The sequence below is a fragment of the Camelus dromedarius genome, chromosome 8 (genome assembly GCF_036321535.1).
Source record: "Camelus dromedarius isolate mCamDro1 chromosome 8, mCamDro1.pat, whole genome shotgun sequence".
Lineage (NCBI taxonomy): Eukaryota > Metazoa > Chordata > Mammalia > Artiodactyla > Camelidae > Camelus > Camelus dromedarius.
In genome coordinates, this window is record NC_087443.1 from 76,125,005 (window position 1) to 76,137,988 (window position 12,984).

Sequence of the window (12,984 nt, forward strand, 5' to 3'; positions counted from 1 at the left end):
TTCCCATTATTTGGGTTTTGCTAATCAAATCCCTGTGGATTCAAATACATGTTTTTCTGTTGAATTGGTGGTTAAAACTAGAGCACTCATCAGATTCTGATCTCATTCTCTTTGGTTTTTTTGTGGGGGGAGGGAGCAAGTCTGATTCACCTAAAGTTGGTTTTCTCCCATGTTGTGATGGTAGCCATCACTGAGAATCATTTGTCCTGGTTATAAAGGACAAGGGTAAGTTCACGGAGGACATGAGGAGCCGAGAGAAGGGCATTCCAGGCACAAGTCAGAAGGAAAAGTGCATAACCTGCCTGGAAGGGCAGGTAGCTCAACATGGTTGGAACAGAAAATACAAGGCAAGGGCGGAAGCTCAGAGGGCAGGGCAGAAGATGCTCCGGAACCTGGACCTTATCTTGATGGGATGATGGGGAAGATGAGTGGCCACGGGTGTTGCTCCACCCCACAGAGAGAAAGGAGATGCCTCGTAGCTCAGTCAGCTCTGCTGTTGCAGGCAGCAGGGGTCATCCCTGGCCAAGCTCCACTGAATCAGTCTCTGGATGGCGGCAGACAGGACCACCCCCTTAGCAGACCAGGGTTAGTCCTCATCTGACTGCCTTGATAGAATCTGATCGTCCCTCAAAAGCACCTTGCATCTTTGAGTCTGTCTTAGTCTGCTCAGGATGCCATACCAAAATACTGCAGGCTAGATGGCTTAAACAGCACCAGTGCATTGTCTCACAAACGTCACTTCCAGCCCCAGCTGTACCATTTATTAGCTCTGTGACCTTGTGCCCTTAAGCAACTTCTCTGTACCTCAGTTTCTCGTTGGTGAAATTGAGCAAATTTATTTTTAATAGCATGGGATTCACATGGCATATTTTAAAATCAGTTTTGCTGAAGAATCACTTACGTACCACAGAGGCACAGTGTAAAATTCAATGCTTTTTGACAGATGAATATACCCATGTAGCCACCGCCACAATCAATATAAAGAACATTTCCAACCTCAAAAGCTCCTTTGTGAAACTTCCTTCCCAGGAAATCGTATTCCAAGCCCCAGCCCTGGCCAACACCTGCGTGCTTTCTGTCACTATAGTTTTGATTTTCTTCTGGAGTTTCATATAAAGAGAATCATGGAGTTGTGTTCTTTGGCTTCTTTTATTTTATTTTTCTCCTCATAATGTTTTTAAGATTTATCCATGTTATTGCGTATCAGGAGTTCATTCCTTTTTTTTCCTTGGTAATATTCCACTGAGCACGTATACCACAACTTGCTTATCCATCTGTCTGTTGATGAGCATTTGCAATGTTTCTGGTTTGGGGCTATTATGAATAAAGCTGCCAGGAAGGTTGCGTAAAAATCTCTATGGGGAGATAGGCTTTCGTTACTTTGGAGTAAATACCTAGGATTGAAATGACTGGGTCCTACAATAAGGATATATTTTTTAAATTATTTATTTATTTATTATTGTATTATTTATTTTATTTTGGTTGGGGGGGGTAATTAGGTTTGTTTATTTTTAGGGGAGGTACTGGGGATTGAACCCAGGACCTCGTGCATCCTAGGCATGAGCTCTACCACTTGAGCTACAACTCCCCGCACCTGAGATATTTTTAAGTTTTTAAGGAAAGTGTTAAATTGTGTCCCAAAGCGAATGTTACCATTTTGCATTTCCACCAGCAGTACGTGAGAAATCCAGTTGCTCCTCGACCTTGTCAGCACTTGGTATCGGTAATCCTCTTAATTTTTTCCATGCTAGTAAGTCTAAAGCAGTAAGTGAGTGTGGCTTAATTTCTATTTTTCTGATAACCAATACTATTGCCCATCTTCTCATCACTTATTAGCCATTCATATATCTTTTCTTACGAAGCATCTCTTTAAATATTATGCCCTTTTAAAAAATTGGGGGTTGTATTTTATTATCAAGTTCTAAGCATTCTGGATACAAAAATTTTGTCAGAAATATCACTGTATAAATTTTCCCTCAGCATGTGGCTTTCTTTTTTAAAATGTTCTTAAAGATGTCTTTAGAAAAAGAGCTTTTAATTTTGATGACGTCCACCTCATCCATTTTTTAAAATGGTTTGTGCTTCTGTGTTCTGTTTAAGAAACTTTTGCCTACTCCAAAGTGGTGAATATTTCATCTTGCGGGTTTTTTTGTGAAGATGTGTAGTGCTTGCTTTTAAATCTAGGTCAATTATCTAGTTCAAGTCTAATCTTTGTACTTGGCGTGAAGTAAAAGTCAAAGTACATTTTCCTCCATATGTATATCTAGTTTTTTTCCATACAATATATTGAAATGACTATCCTTGCCCCATTGAACAATCTTGGAAGATTTGTCAAACTTTAATCAATCACATACATGTAAATATATTTCAGGAATCTCCATTTTATTCATCTATGCTTATGTCAATAACACAGTATCTTAATTACTTGATCATCGTAGCTTTATGGTGAGCCTTGAAATCAGTGCAAATTCTCTAATTTTTCCAAAATTGTTTTGGCTATTCTAGGTCCTTTACCAAATAAACTGGAATTTAATAAATGTTTAAAAACATCATAAGTAAAGACATCTGGGACTGGAGTTCCCTTTGTGAAGATATTCTTAATTATTAATTCAATTCTTTAACAGATACTGATTTATATTGCTGACTTCTACAAAAATGCTACTCAGATTTTGGGTGGGATTGGGTTGCATCCAAAGATTAATTTTTGGAGAATTGGCATCCTAACCGTATTGAATTCATCTGATCCATAAACATAGAATATTTCTCCATTTATGTAGGTTATTTAATTTGCCTCAGTGATGTTTTACAGTTTTTAGTGTACAGGTCATGCACATATTTTGATAAGTTTATCCCAAAGTATTTCATATTTTTTTAGGTTAATACCTAAATGTAATACCTAATGTAAATAAAAGTTGAAAGTGTGCACATGTAAATAGTATTTCCAGCTCTTTGTTGCTAGCATATAGGATACTCCTTTGCTGCTAGTACACAGGATTAGAATTGACTTTTAAAATATTGCCCTCTTATCTTGTGACTAGTCTAAACTCACTTATGAGTTATAGTTGTTTTTTCTATAGATAAGATGCATAGAACTTTTTACAAACATGTAATATCATGGATAATTTTACTTTTTCTTTCAGTCTTTAGTACTTCTTTCCCCCTTGCCTTAATTGCGCTAAGGCACTGGGATACTGGGACAATGCTGAACAAAAGATATGAGAACACGCATTCTTGCCTTGTTCCCAGTCTTGGAAAACATTTTGTCCTTCACCATTAGATGTCATGCTGGCTGGATTTTTAAAAATAATTTATCAGGCTAAGGGAATTTCCTTCTAGTCCTAGTTTGCTGAGAGTCTTTTTTTAAAATTATAAATAGATGTCTTATTTTCACAATGATTTTTGAGCACCTATTGAGATAACACAGTTCACCATTTTTTTAGTTTGTAAATATGAGAAATTACATTCATTGATTTCCAAATATTAAACTAACCTTGCTACTTTGGATAAACTCCATTTAGTCATCAGGTACTACCTTTTTCAATATATTGCTGGATTTGATTTGCTAGTATTTGTCAAAGACTTTTGTGTCTGAGAGATGTATGAGAGATGTTGGTCTGTAGTCTCCTTGTAATATCTCTGTCTCTGCTTTGGCATCAGGATAATATTTACCTTTATCAATTAAGCTGGTACGCTACCCTCCACTCTGTTTTCTCGAAAGTTTGTATAGAGATGGCATTATTTTTTCCTGAACTGTTAAAAAAAAGTTATCAGTGAAGATATATGTGATGGGAATTTCCTTTGTGGAAGGATTTTAAATTATGAATTTAATTTCTTTAAAGATATTGACTCGTTTAGATTTTTTATTTCTTCTTGATTCTATTTTAGTAAATTTTGTTTTTCAAGGAATATGTCCATTTCATATATATTGTCAATTTATTGGCGTAGAATTATTTAAACATTCCCATAGTAGCTGATAATGTCTGTAACATCTTAGTGATGTCCAGTCTGTACTTTCTGATACTAGAAATCTGGTCTTCTCTCTTTTCCTTCTGATCAGTCAGAATTTTAACTAATAAGAGGTTTATCAATCTTTCTTAAAATTAAAAAAATTTTTTAAAAGATCGTCTTGGGTTTTGTTACTTTACGCTATTGCTAGTTTTTAAAAGTTGATTATCTTCTTAACTTTATTGTTTGCTTCCTCTGACTTACTTTGGGTTTACTGTGTGGGTTTTTTTCTAGATTCTTAAGGTAGAACCTTAGATTATGGATTGGAGGCACTTCTTCTTTTATATTACTGTATATATTTAACACTATAAATTTCCCTACAAACACTGCTCTAGTTAAATCCTACAATTTTGACATTTTTAATTTTCATCATGTTCAAAATTTTTATGAGTTTCCCTTGTTATTTGTTCTTCAACCCATTGTTTATTTAGAAATTTGTTGGCTAATGTCCAAATATTTGGCATATTTGCAATAGGAAATACAATAAAATAGTATTAACTGTAACAATAAATAAAATAATGACAAAAAACAGAGCATGAGAGAATACTCTAAGATACATCTAAGAATCCAACAAGATTCTTACAACATAGGCTACAACATAGAATTACAACACAGAATAACATAACATACAACATAGTAGAAGCCAAGAAGATGAAGGGGATTGAGGTAGGAGCAATATCTAAAGAGATGATATCTGAGACTAGTCAAAAATTGATGAAAAACATTAACCTACAGGTCCAAGAAGCTTGATAAACCCCAAACCGAATAAATTCTAAGAAAAATTTACTTAAGCACATCAGGGTAAAACTGCTGACAAACGAAGACAAAGAGAAAATACTAAAAGCAGCTAGAGAAAATAGACTGATTACCTTCAAAGAAGAAAAAAAAGAACAGCAAAGACTGAGGACTCAGCCGTAGACAGGAAGCCAGAGGACGATGGAATGACATATTTAAATGCTGAGAGGGGAACAAACATAAACTAACCACCTGGAATTTTATGCCCAGTGAAGAACCCCTTCTAACATAAAGAGGAAATACAGAGTTTTTCAGACAAAGCAACGGCTGAGAAAATTCAAAAGTTTAAGAAATGCTAATGATCATTCTTCAGGCTCTAACAAAGTGAGCTCAGATGGAGGCAGGATGCTCCTGGAAGGAATCAGAGGCAAAAGAAACGGAGCCTGAATGCACATTATTTCTACATGAGCTGAACCCTGGCAACTTTAAACAGATTAGAGAGGCTTTTACTGTCGTTTAGTGCCTCATAAAATCCATAATGAAGCCAAATTCCTGGCAAAACATTTTCTACCAAAAAAGTAATCATGATTATTTTGTAATGACACTGAAGAGCATCACTGACATTTTCAGAGTGTAGCCAAGCAGGACCCTGTGGGGCCTTTCCAGAACAGACACCTCCCCACATATCCTCCACCTGCCTCTGGTCTGTAGGACAACTTTAGTTCCCTAGGCTTCCCTGAGTCCCAAAAAGTACATTTAATCAGAGAACTGAGAAAATGCAGAAAGAAAGGAAAACATTCAAGCAAAACAAAACAAATAGTTAGCCATTAAACAAAGTCAAGGACATTTAGTTCCTCCTCAAGGGCTACAGATAATATTCTGAGTCATGTCCTTGGAGCTGTTTTGCAGATACTGACACCCCCACCAAGTGGAAGAAGTTAACTGTGTGTTGCCCACAAGCATGTAGACCCCAGATTGGTTGGAGCCAGAAGGTTGATGAGGTTGACTCCTGATTACCTCACCATCAACCAATCAGAAGAATGTCCATGAGCTGACCACACACCCCACAACCCCCCTCCCTCACCCTGTCTTTAAAATCCTTTCCTTTTAAAATCCTTCAGGGAGTTCGGGCCTTTTAAGCACTAGCTTCCTGGGCTCCTTGCTTGGTGCCTTGCAATAAATGCTGCACTTTCCTTCGTCATCTCCTGGTGTCAGTAGCTTAACTTTACTGCACTAGGGCAAGCGGACCCAAGTTTGGTTTGGTAACAAAAGGACTGTGACACCTGCTCTGCATTTTGTGGCTCAGATATGTTTCGTTACAATAATCACCACATGCGGAGGACTTATTTAAGCACTGTCCTAGGGGTGGGGAGTAGCTAAGCAATATTAAGTGCTTCCATGTAAGTTTGGGACAGTTACCTCATATTTTTCCTTTTCTATGGCATTGTATGTTTTAAGTAAGACTAGGAAAAAATTAATGTAAATAAAAGTTGAAAGTGTGCGCATAGGAAAATGCCTACCTTTCCTTGTATATGCTGCTCTGTGTTTTGTTTATTTTGTTTTTGTTTTTGCTCTTTAAGAGATGTGGATACTACTGCTTTCCTGAGATATAGAAAAGGTGTGTATTAAGAAAGGAAAAATGTTTACCACTTTTATATTTTAAACTTTAAATCCCTAGAAGTTACTTTTAAAATTAGACTATTTTTTAGCATTAGATATCCATTTACTCAATAGGAAATGCATTGTATTTTCTATGGTGTAGTTATAACCCTTACTTTGCTTTTCTGTTCTATTCCTGCAAGATATTAGGTATATGTGTTTTAAAAATTGCTGCACATCAATTAGATTTGAACTGTACTTTGTAGCTAGTGTGAATGTAACACTTGCCTTTTCCCAGCACTTTTTGTCTTTTACAAAAAAGGAAGATGAGTCAAAACTGTTCTGGTTTTCTTAAAGTTTTCTAAAAATGGTTGATTAAAAGGTAAGTGACTTAAATATTCAAAATATTGAGGAATTTGATTCTGTTCACTAATTCTGCTTCCATAACTTCAAATTTATATTGTAATATATGGCAACATAAGCAGAATTAATATTTTGCTTTTAATAAATATACATTTGAAATGCATAGAACTGCGTGATTTAGATTTTTTAATCTCACAAAAATTCATTCGCAAAGTAGAAAGGATACTTTTGTTGCAGGCATTTATTTATAGTTTTATAATTTTTCTATTTAAATGTTCTGTAATAGTGGAGTTTTTGTGTCCATGGTAGTTAAGGCTTAATTGCTCCCATATTTCTATCTCTTGCTGGGTGCTTTTTAAGAATCATCTCCATTTTAGAAAGATGGACTTTATTAAGCTCTTTTTCCTGGGTATAGAAAAAAGTTACTTTAGGAAAGCATTATGTAGCCAAACTGCTTACATAAGCTAAATGGAAAAAGAATATGTGAGGTTTTTTTCTCCATATCAGCTGAGTGTTATGACTGAGTGGAATGATTTAATGAGATTTTTTTTTAAACTATTAAGGAGACTTCAGTGGGAAATAAAACATAAGGTTACAAAAAAAGGTGAAAGTAATAGGTTAAGATATATATATAGGCTGGAGTAGCTATAATAGTTTTAAACAAAATTAACTTTAAGGCCAAAAAAGCATATTAAGGATAAAAAAGATCAATGTATAATGGTAAAAGAAAGAGTCCCCTGAGAAGGAATAACAATTCTAAATTGGTACATATCCAGTCATATAATCTCAAAATGAGCAATAAAAAACTGAAAGAATAAGAAATCATCCATTAATTTGGCAAAAGTTTTTATTATTTTTCTCTATGTGGATGGAGCATGACTGAAGGAAGCATAAGTTGCACTAACTTTGGAGACAAATCCGCATCACTTACTAAAGCTGATGCAGAGAAGCCCTGAAGCCCGTGTTCTGCTCCTGGGCTCCTTGCAAAGACCCTGCCCACCTCTGCACACAGTCGAGGACAAGGGTATTCATTCACTGAAACTTTGCTTGAAATGGGGAAAAAATGCAAAATGCCTAAGTGTACCTCCACAGAAGAATGGATCAACTGGAGTATTTGTATGACTAGGTAACATACGGCAGCTAAAATGAATGAATGAGGCTGCAGTAACAAGGTGGAGGAATCTCAAAAACATAATGTCAAACCGCGACAAGAAGCCATCCTTGTTTGTTGCGTTGCTTTTCCTGATGACATTTCCTGATGCCTGGCTTCCCAGGTGCTGTGATCGGGGCCTGGGCATGTGGGCGCACAGCAGGTGTTACCAGTGTGCCCTCTGGAGTCATGCCTCTATCGGGCAGTGCACCCCCTCTCTCCAGAGTGCCCTGAACACAGCAGCCTGGGAGCAGGCACTTCCGGTGGGGGTGGCCATAGTAGGTTCTTGGAGAAGTTTCCCCTGGGAGAGTCACAGAGGGCATCTGGAAGAGACGTTTTAAATCATCCAGTGAACCCACTCCCATTCTGCAGGCAGAGAAGGAAGGCCTGGAGAGGATCCCCCTGAGACCAACAAATGCCACACGGTTTGTATCATCAGATCTGTGAGCAGCACGTCTGGACGCTTATGGTCAGGTGAGGCCAAGTTCTGGGCACAGGAACTCACTCTGTCCTTTCTCCCAGTAGAAGAGCCATATTGTCAACAAGTCGGAACCAGCAATGTGACAGATGTCTTTCCGGGGTAAGAAGAGAGGGGTGAGCTCTCCCCTTGTCCCAGGGCTGGGATGTCCAGCAAAGAATTCAGAGGATAGGTCACCCTGGAGCTGAGGGGTTTATACAGTGAGGGAGGGAGGGAGCTGCATTCCAGGTAGAGAGAATATCACATGAACATGAGCCTCCTTGCATGTCAATCTAGGCAACGAGTAGAAAGGATACAGTGGATATAGTAGGGAAGTCAGCAGAATCAGCAGCTCTGTGTCCCCTCTCCGTCCACTCACTTGTGTCATAGTCAGTAAAGAGGTTCCTGGGAGTGTCCTTGTTTCCCTCAGAGGTGGGGAGTGGGCAGGGAGTCTGGTCCATGATGGTACTGGGGTAGGGACCTCTGGGACCCAGTGGCTCCCTCACTGTCCACCATCTCTGACCACATCTCTGGGTACTATTGCCATGGAACCCTGCTTTTGACTGGGGTGGCGCTGGGGGTCAGGTGAACATGCTGATAACACAATCCAGAGCCAGGAGTCTGTGCCACCAGCCTCCTACTCAAGAAAGAGATTTCAAACCGTAAGCCATGTGCTGGGACCAGCGGGAACTGCACAATCTCCCCAAGGGATCTTAGGAAGATGCTGGCTTGGCAGGAGATGCTTGACGAGATACGGTTTTCACCCTGGATGGTAGCATCCAGAAAAACACGACTGAGGAAAATCCCAGAGGAAGCAGAAGCTGTGATGAGCTGACTCAGAAGTGCCTGTACTTTCTTGGGAATATAGAAATTCTTGGAGCTATTGGCCAACAGGGCTGGACAGTTGTCCCCAGCTCAGCTGTTAGGACATTTGGGTGAGTTTCAGTCTCTGAAATCCACCTGCCTGTTTTAATGTCAGGCCTGGGTGCGTGTGTAGAGTCAGAGTCAACCGACTGCCTTCTTGATTGGTTTCTCCCACTGCTGTCATTTAACTGGGTTTCTGCGATGTTAATGGCTCTGATCTGACAAACTGGCCAGGATTTCTGAGCATAGCTGTATAACTGACGTGGGCTTTACTCTAGATTCCTCAGAGCCTGGAGCAAGGATGAATAAGCCCGCTGAATCCTGGTATTTCTCAAACATAAGGGCATTCAATCATTTCTTCCTCAATCTGTGGGTCTCAAGTTTGCAATCCTTTCTGACCCATCATTACTCCCTGCAGCTGGGTCTCCAGTGCCAGTGGCCCCCAGCCGCAGTCCCTTTCGAAATTGAGGAAGTGAGGGTTGGAGCTTGGGGAGAAGTGTGGAAAGAGGAAACGTGCACCCCAGTGGGTAATCACTGCATGAGAGCCCCTTCCTGGAACCCTACTTTTGAAAGTGAAGACACTGCTGGATGGAAACTCATTGCTCTTGAACCCTGGGTTTTCTCTGTGCATCTTCTTCTCTTTGACATAAGACAATTGTCTCCATTTCAGAGGTGAATACACAGAAATCCAGAGAACTGGCATGACTTGGCTAAAATCACAAGTAAGTGGCTGGTGGAGCTTCTCTCACATCCTTGTGGGTTAGAATCTAAAATCCTTCCCACCACATTGGCAGAGCCTGCATCATGTACTGAGTGGATGCTGCGAAAACAGCAATAAGTACAAAGACTTGCAAGATCCAGTCTATCTTCAAGGAGCTTTCAGCACAGCTGAAAAGAGAGGAGAAGTCATCATAATTGCATGGAACTTTCCAACTACAATGTGAGCAGTGATCTCCTGATTTCTCTCCTTTACCATGAGAAAGGCTTTAGAATGAAAGTACATTTGAGCTGGGTCTTGAAAGATGGCCATGGGAAGGGAGGACAAGACAATGGAATGACAGAGACTTATGTGAGATCATTAGTTAGTGAACAAGTGCTTCCATGTGAGTGGAATACAGGATGATGCCTGAGTTGGAGGGAGGAGAGGCTGGATGGGGAGACAAGGCTGGTGCTTTGGGCTCTTGTGTTGGAGCCACAGATACAATACTGAGGATGTTGGACTCTGTTGCATGGACAATGGTGGCAGTAAAGGTTTATGGTTATAGAGAAGGAGGGACTCAATCCAATGATGGTGTGGGCGGTGGTCAGGAATAGGAAGGGTAGGGTAAAGGAGAGAAGTCAGGGGATCATTGCACACATGGAGGCTTGATGGAGTTCAGAGCAGTGATGCTCAGCTGCAACAAAAGGGAAAGATGCTCTGGTCAGCAGTGGCCATGAAGAGGCCACACTGAAGGGTTACCCATCTTTTTAACTCCCTTGGCCTCTTCAACTACAAACTTAGGCTGGTCAGTTGACCCCAGATTGCATTAACTTAAAAGATGAAAATTGTAGTCATTGACTTAGCTGGATAGGAAGCTTTGGAAAGATAAACACTTGGGCTCTGTGTTGACTCTGCAGCAGGCTGGCCCCATAATGGGTGATTAATTTAGTAAGTTACTCATGGCTGAAAGTTTGAGCAAAAATGATAACTAGCAATTTGAGGGACACTGGAGAGTTTTTTCCACTAGTGGATGCTAAACTGGATGAATGTTAAATCTTTAAAATCTAATATTCTGTGATTCTGTTGTCCAGACAGATGATAGAAAAACCCTGCCCTTGAAGTGCTCATGTTCCAAAGGCTTTAACTTGTGGCTACAGGGCAAAGTAGAGTTTCTGAAAAAATTTTATCTAGATTATATGACTGTACATGAAAAGCTTCCAAGAGGAAACCAGTGCTGCTGGTGACTCACCTTATTGAAACATCTTTCTAAGCCGCAGGAACTCAAGCATGAGACACACTGTTCACCACCCAGAAGGAGAAACTAGGCAGGGGAGAATCTGTTGAAAACAACTTCAGTTTTCTCTGTTCCATTTTTGACATATTCTTGCCTTTGTCAGCATCCCCTTAGTGTCATTCTTTTCTGAAATGAGGCAGGAACTCCCGGTAGGGCTTGAGGCGTCTGGAACATCACCAGCATGATGCAGGGCAGGACTATTCCTCTGAAAAACTTGGGTGATGCCTCTACACATAGGAAAGAGGTTTTTGGTCAGTTGAATAGAAAACTACTTGGAAACCAAATGGGGAAGAATCAAGATTCCCTCCCCATTGGTGGCAGGGTTGACTTGCCTAAGGTTCCATGTTTTCTGGGCTCCACAATGTGACCCAGGATAGAGCAGAATTATAATTTTCTCAGATGACTCTCAAAACTCTCATCCTGACTTTTGGGTCCACAACCAGGAGTCAATGCAAGGACCTGGAGGGGGCTGCTTCATCACCTCTGTGCACCTGCCATGCTTGTCCCCAAGTGTGCTCTACAACCTGCCCCGTCTTCTCTCTGTTATTCCTTTCCTGGGGCCAGTGCTCCCATCAAATGTGGCCATTGCTGTTCCACTCACACCCCCAGCACTCCCCAGCCTCTGAGACTTGGCTTCCTTGGCTGTCAATTTCTCAAAAATTCAGCCACTCAGAGTTTGTCTCCTTTCCCCAGACCTTCATGCACCAGACCTTCCTGCTTTTGTCCTTCTTTGCACTGAGCCCTCAGTCCTGCCCCAGTTCATACAGTTGAACTCTGCCCCTCTTTGAAGCCCCCTGGAATGCTGCCTCCTCCAAGAAGAAGCCTTTTCCTAATCCTCCACTGAAATGAAACTTTCTTTGAGGCTCTTGTAACATGTTCTACAAAAATGATGCAGTGACGCATTTCTGTCCATATTACAGTGACCCAGATACATATCCTGTATCTGTATTACAAACTCCCTGGGATCATAAACAAAATCCTATCCATGTTGATGTCTCTAGCTCCAAGTATGGTACCAAGTATATGGTAGAGACTTCATTAAGGATTGTGGCATGCCTCTGATCCCTCTGGGGACCAGAACGTTCTATTAGGGACATACATGACCCCTGGACAGCTCCCTCCAAAGCTACAGTGGGTTTACCACTGTGGTCATGAGCAGACTGCAGTATTTATACACAGGCATGGACTTTAAAATTCCTCTACAAATACTATCAAGACGAGTGTCCTTTCAAGTTTATGAAAAGTTCATTTTTCCTTTCACGTCATGAAAAATCCATTTAAAGATGGTATGCACTCAAGGGAAATAAATATGGTAGGAAAGTCATCGTGAACACCTCTGGGCTGACACTCGCTCTGCATACACTTCAGCCCACGTGCTCCAGGCCTTTTGCCTCTAATTGACAAAAACAAACAGCCTAATGAAAACGGAAACAGTCTGCCAATTGTCTGCACATGGAGAATTTGCCTAAGTATTTGAAAATATAATTGACTAAATTTTTACAGGTCTAACCAAATGTTCTCTGTCCCAAGAGCCACGGCAATATCCAGCACAAATCAAACACAGAATAGTTCAGGATGCCAAACGGTACACGAAGTTGGTATTTTTTTCCCTGGCATTAAAAATGGAAAATGATTGAAAATCAGAAAGCAAAAAGAAGCATTTGCCTGCAATGGACAAAGAGTAGAATCAAGAAGTTCAGTCAGCCACAGAAAAATGAAATATAAAGGATGTTTGCAACAGCTTTCTTACCATCTTGGGCTACAAATCTGAAGTCTTCTCCCCGGAGTTACTTTGCTTCTTCTCAGACGGAAGCCTT

The 12,984-nt window shown here is 40.2% G+C and overlaps 1 non-coding gene across 1 annotated transcript; it reads right to left on the reverse strand.

Annotated features, from left to right (window-relative positions):
- Positions 1–1,515: 1,515 nt before the first annotated feature.
- Positions 1,516–1,588, reverse strand: TRNAP-AGG (transfer RNA proline (anticodon AGG)). The gene has a single exon. It is a non-coding gene; the product is annotated as a tRNA-Pro (tRNA).
- Between the last annotated feature and the right edge of the window lie 11,396 nt (positions 1,589–12,984).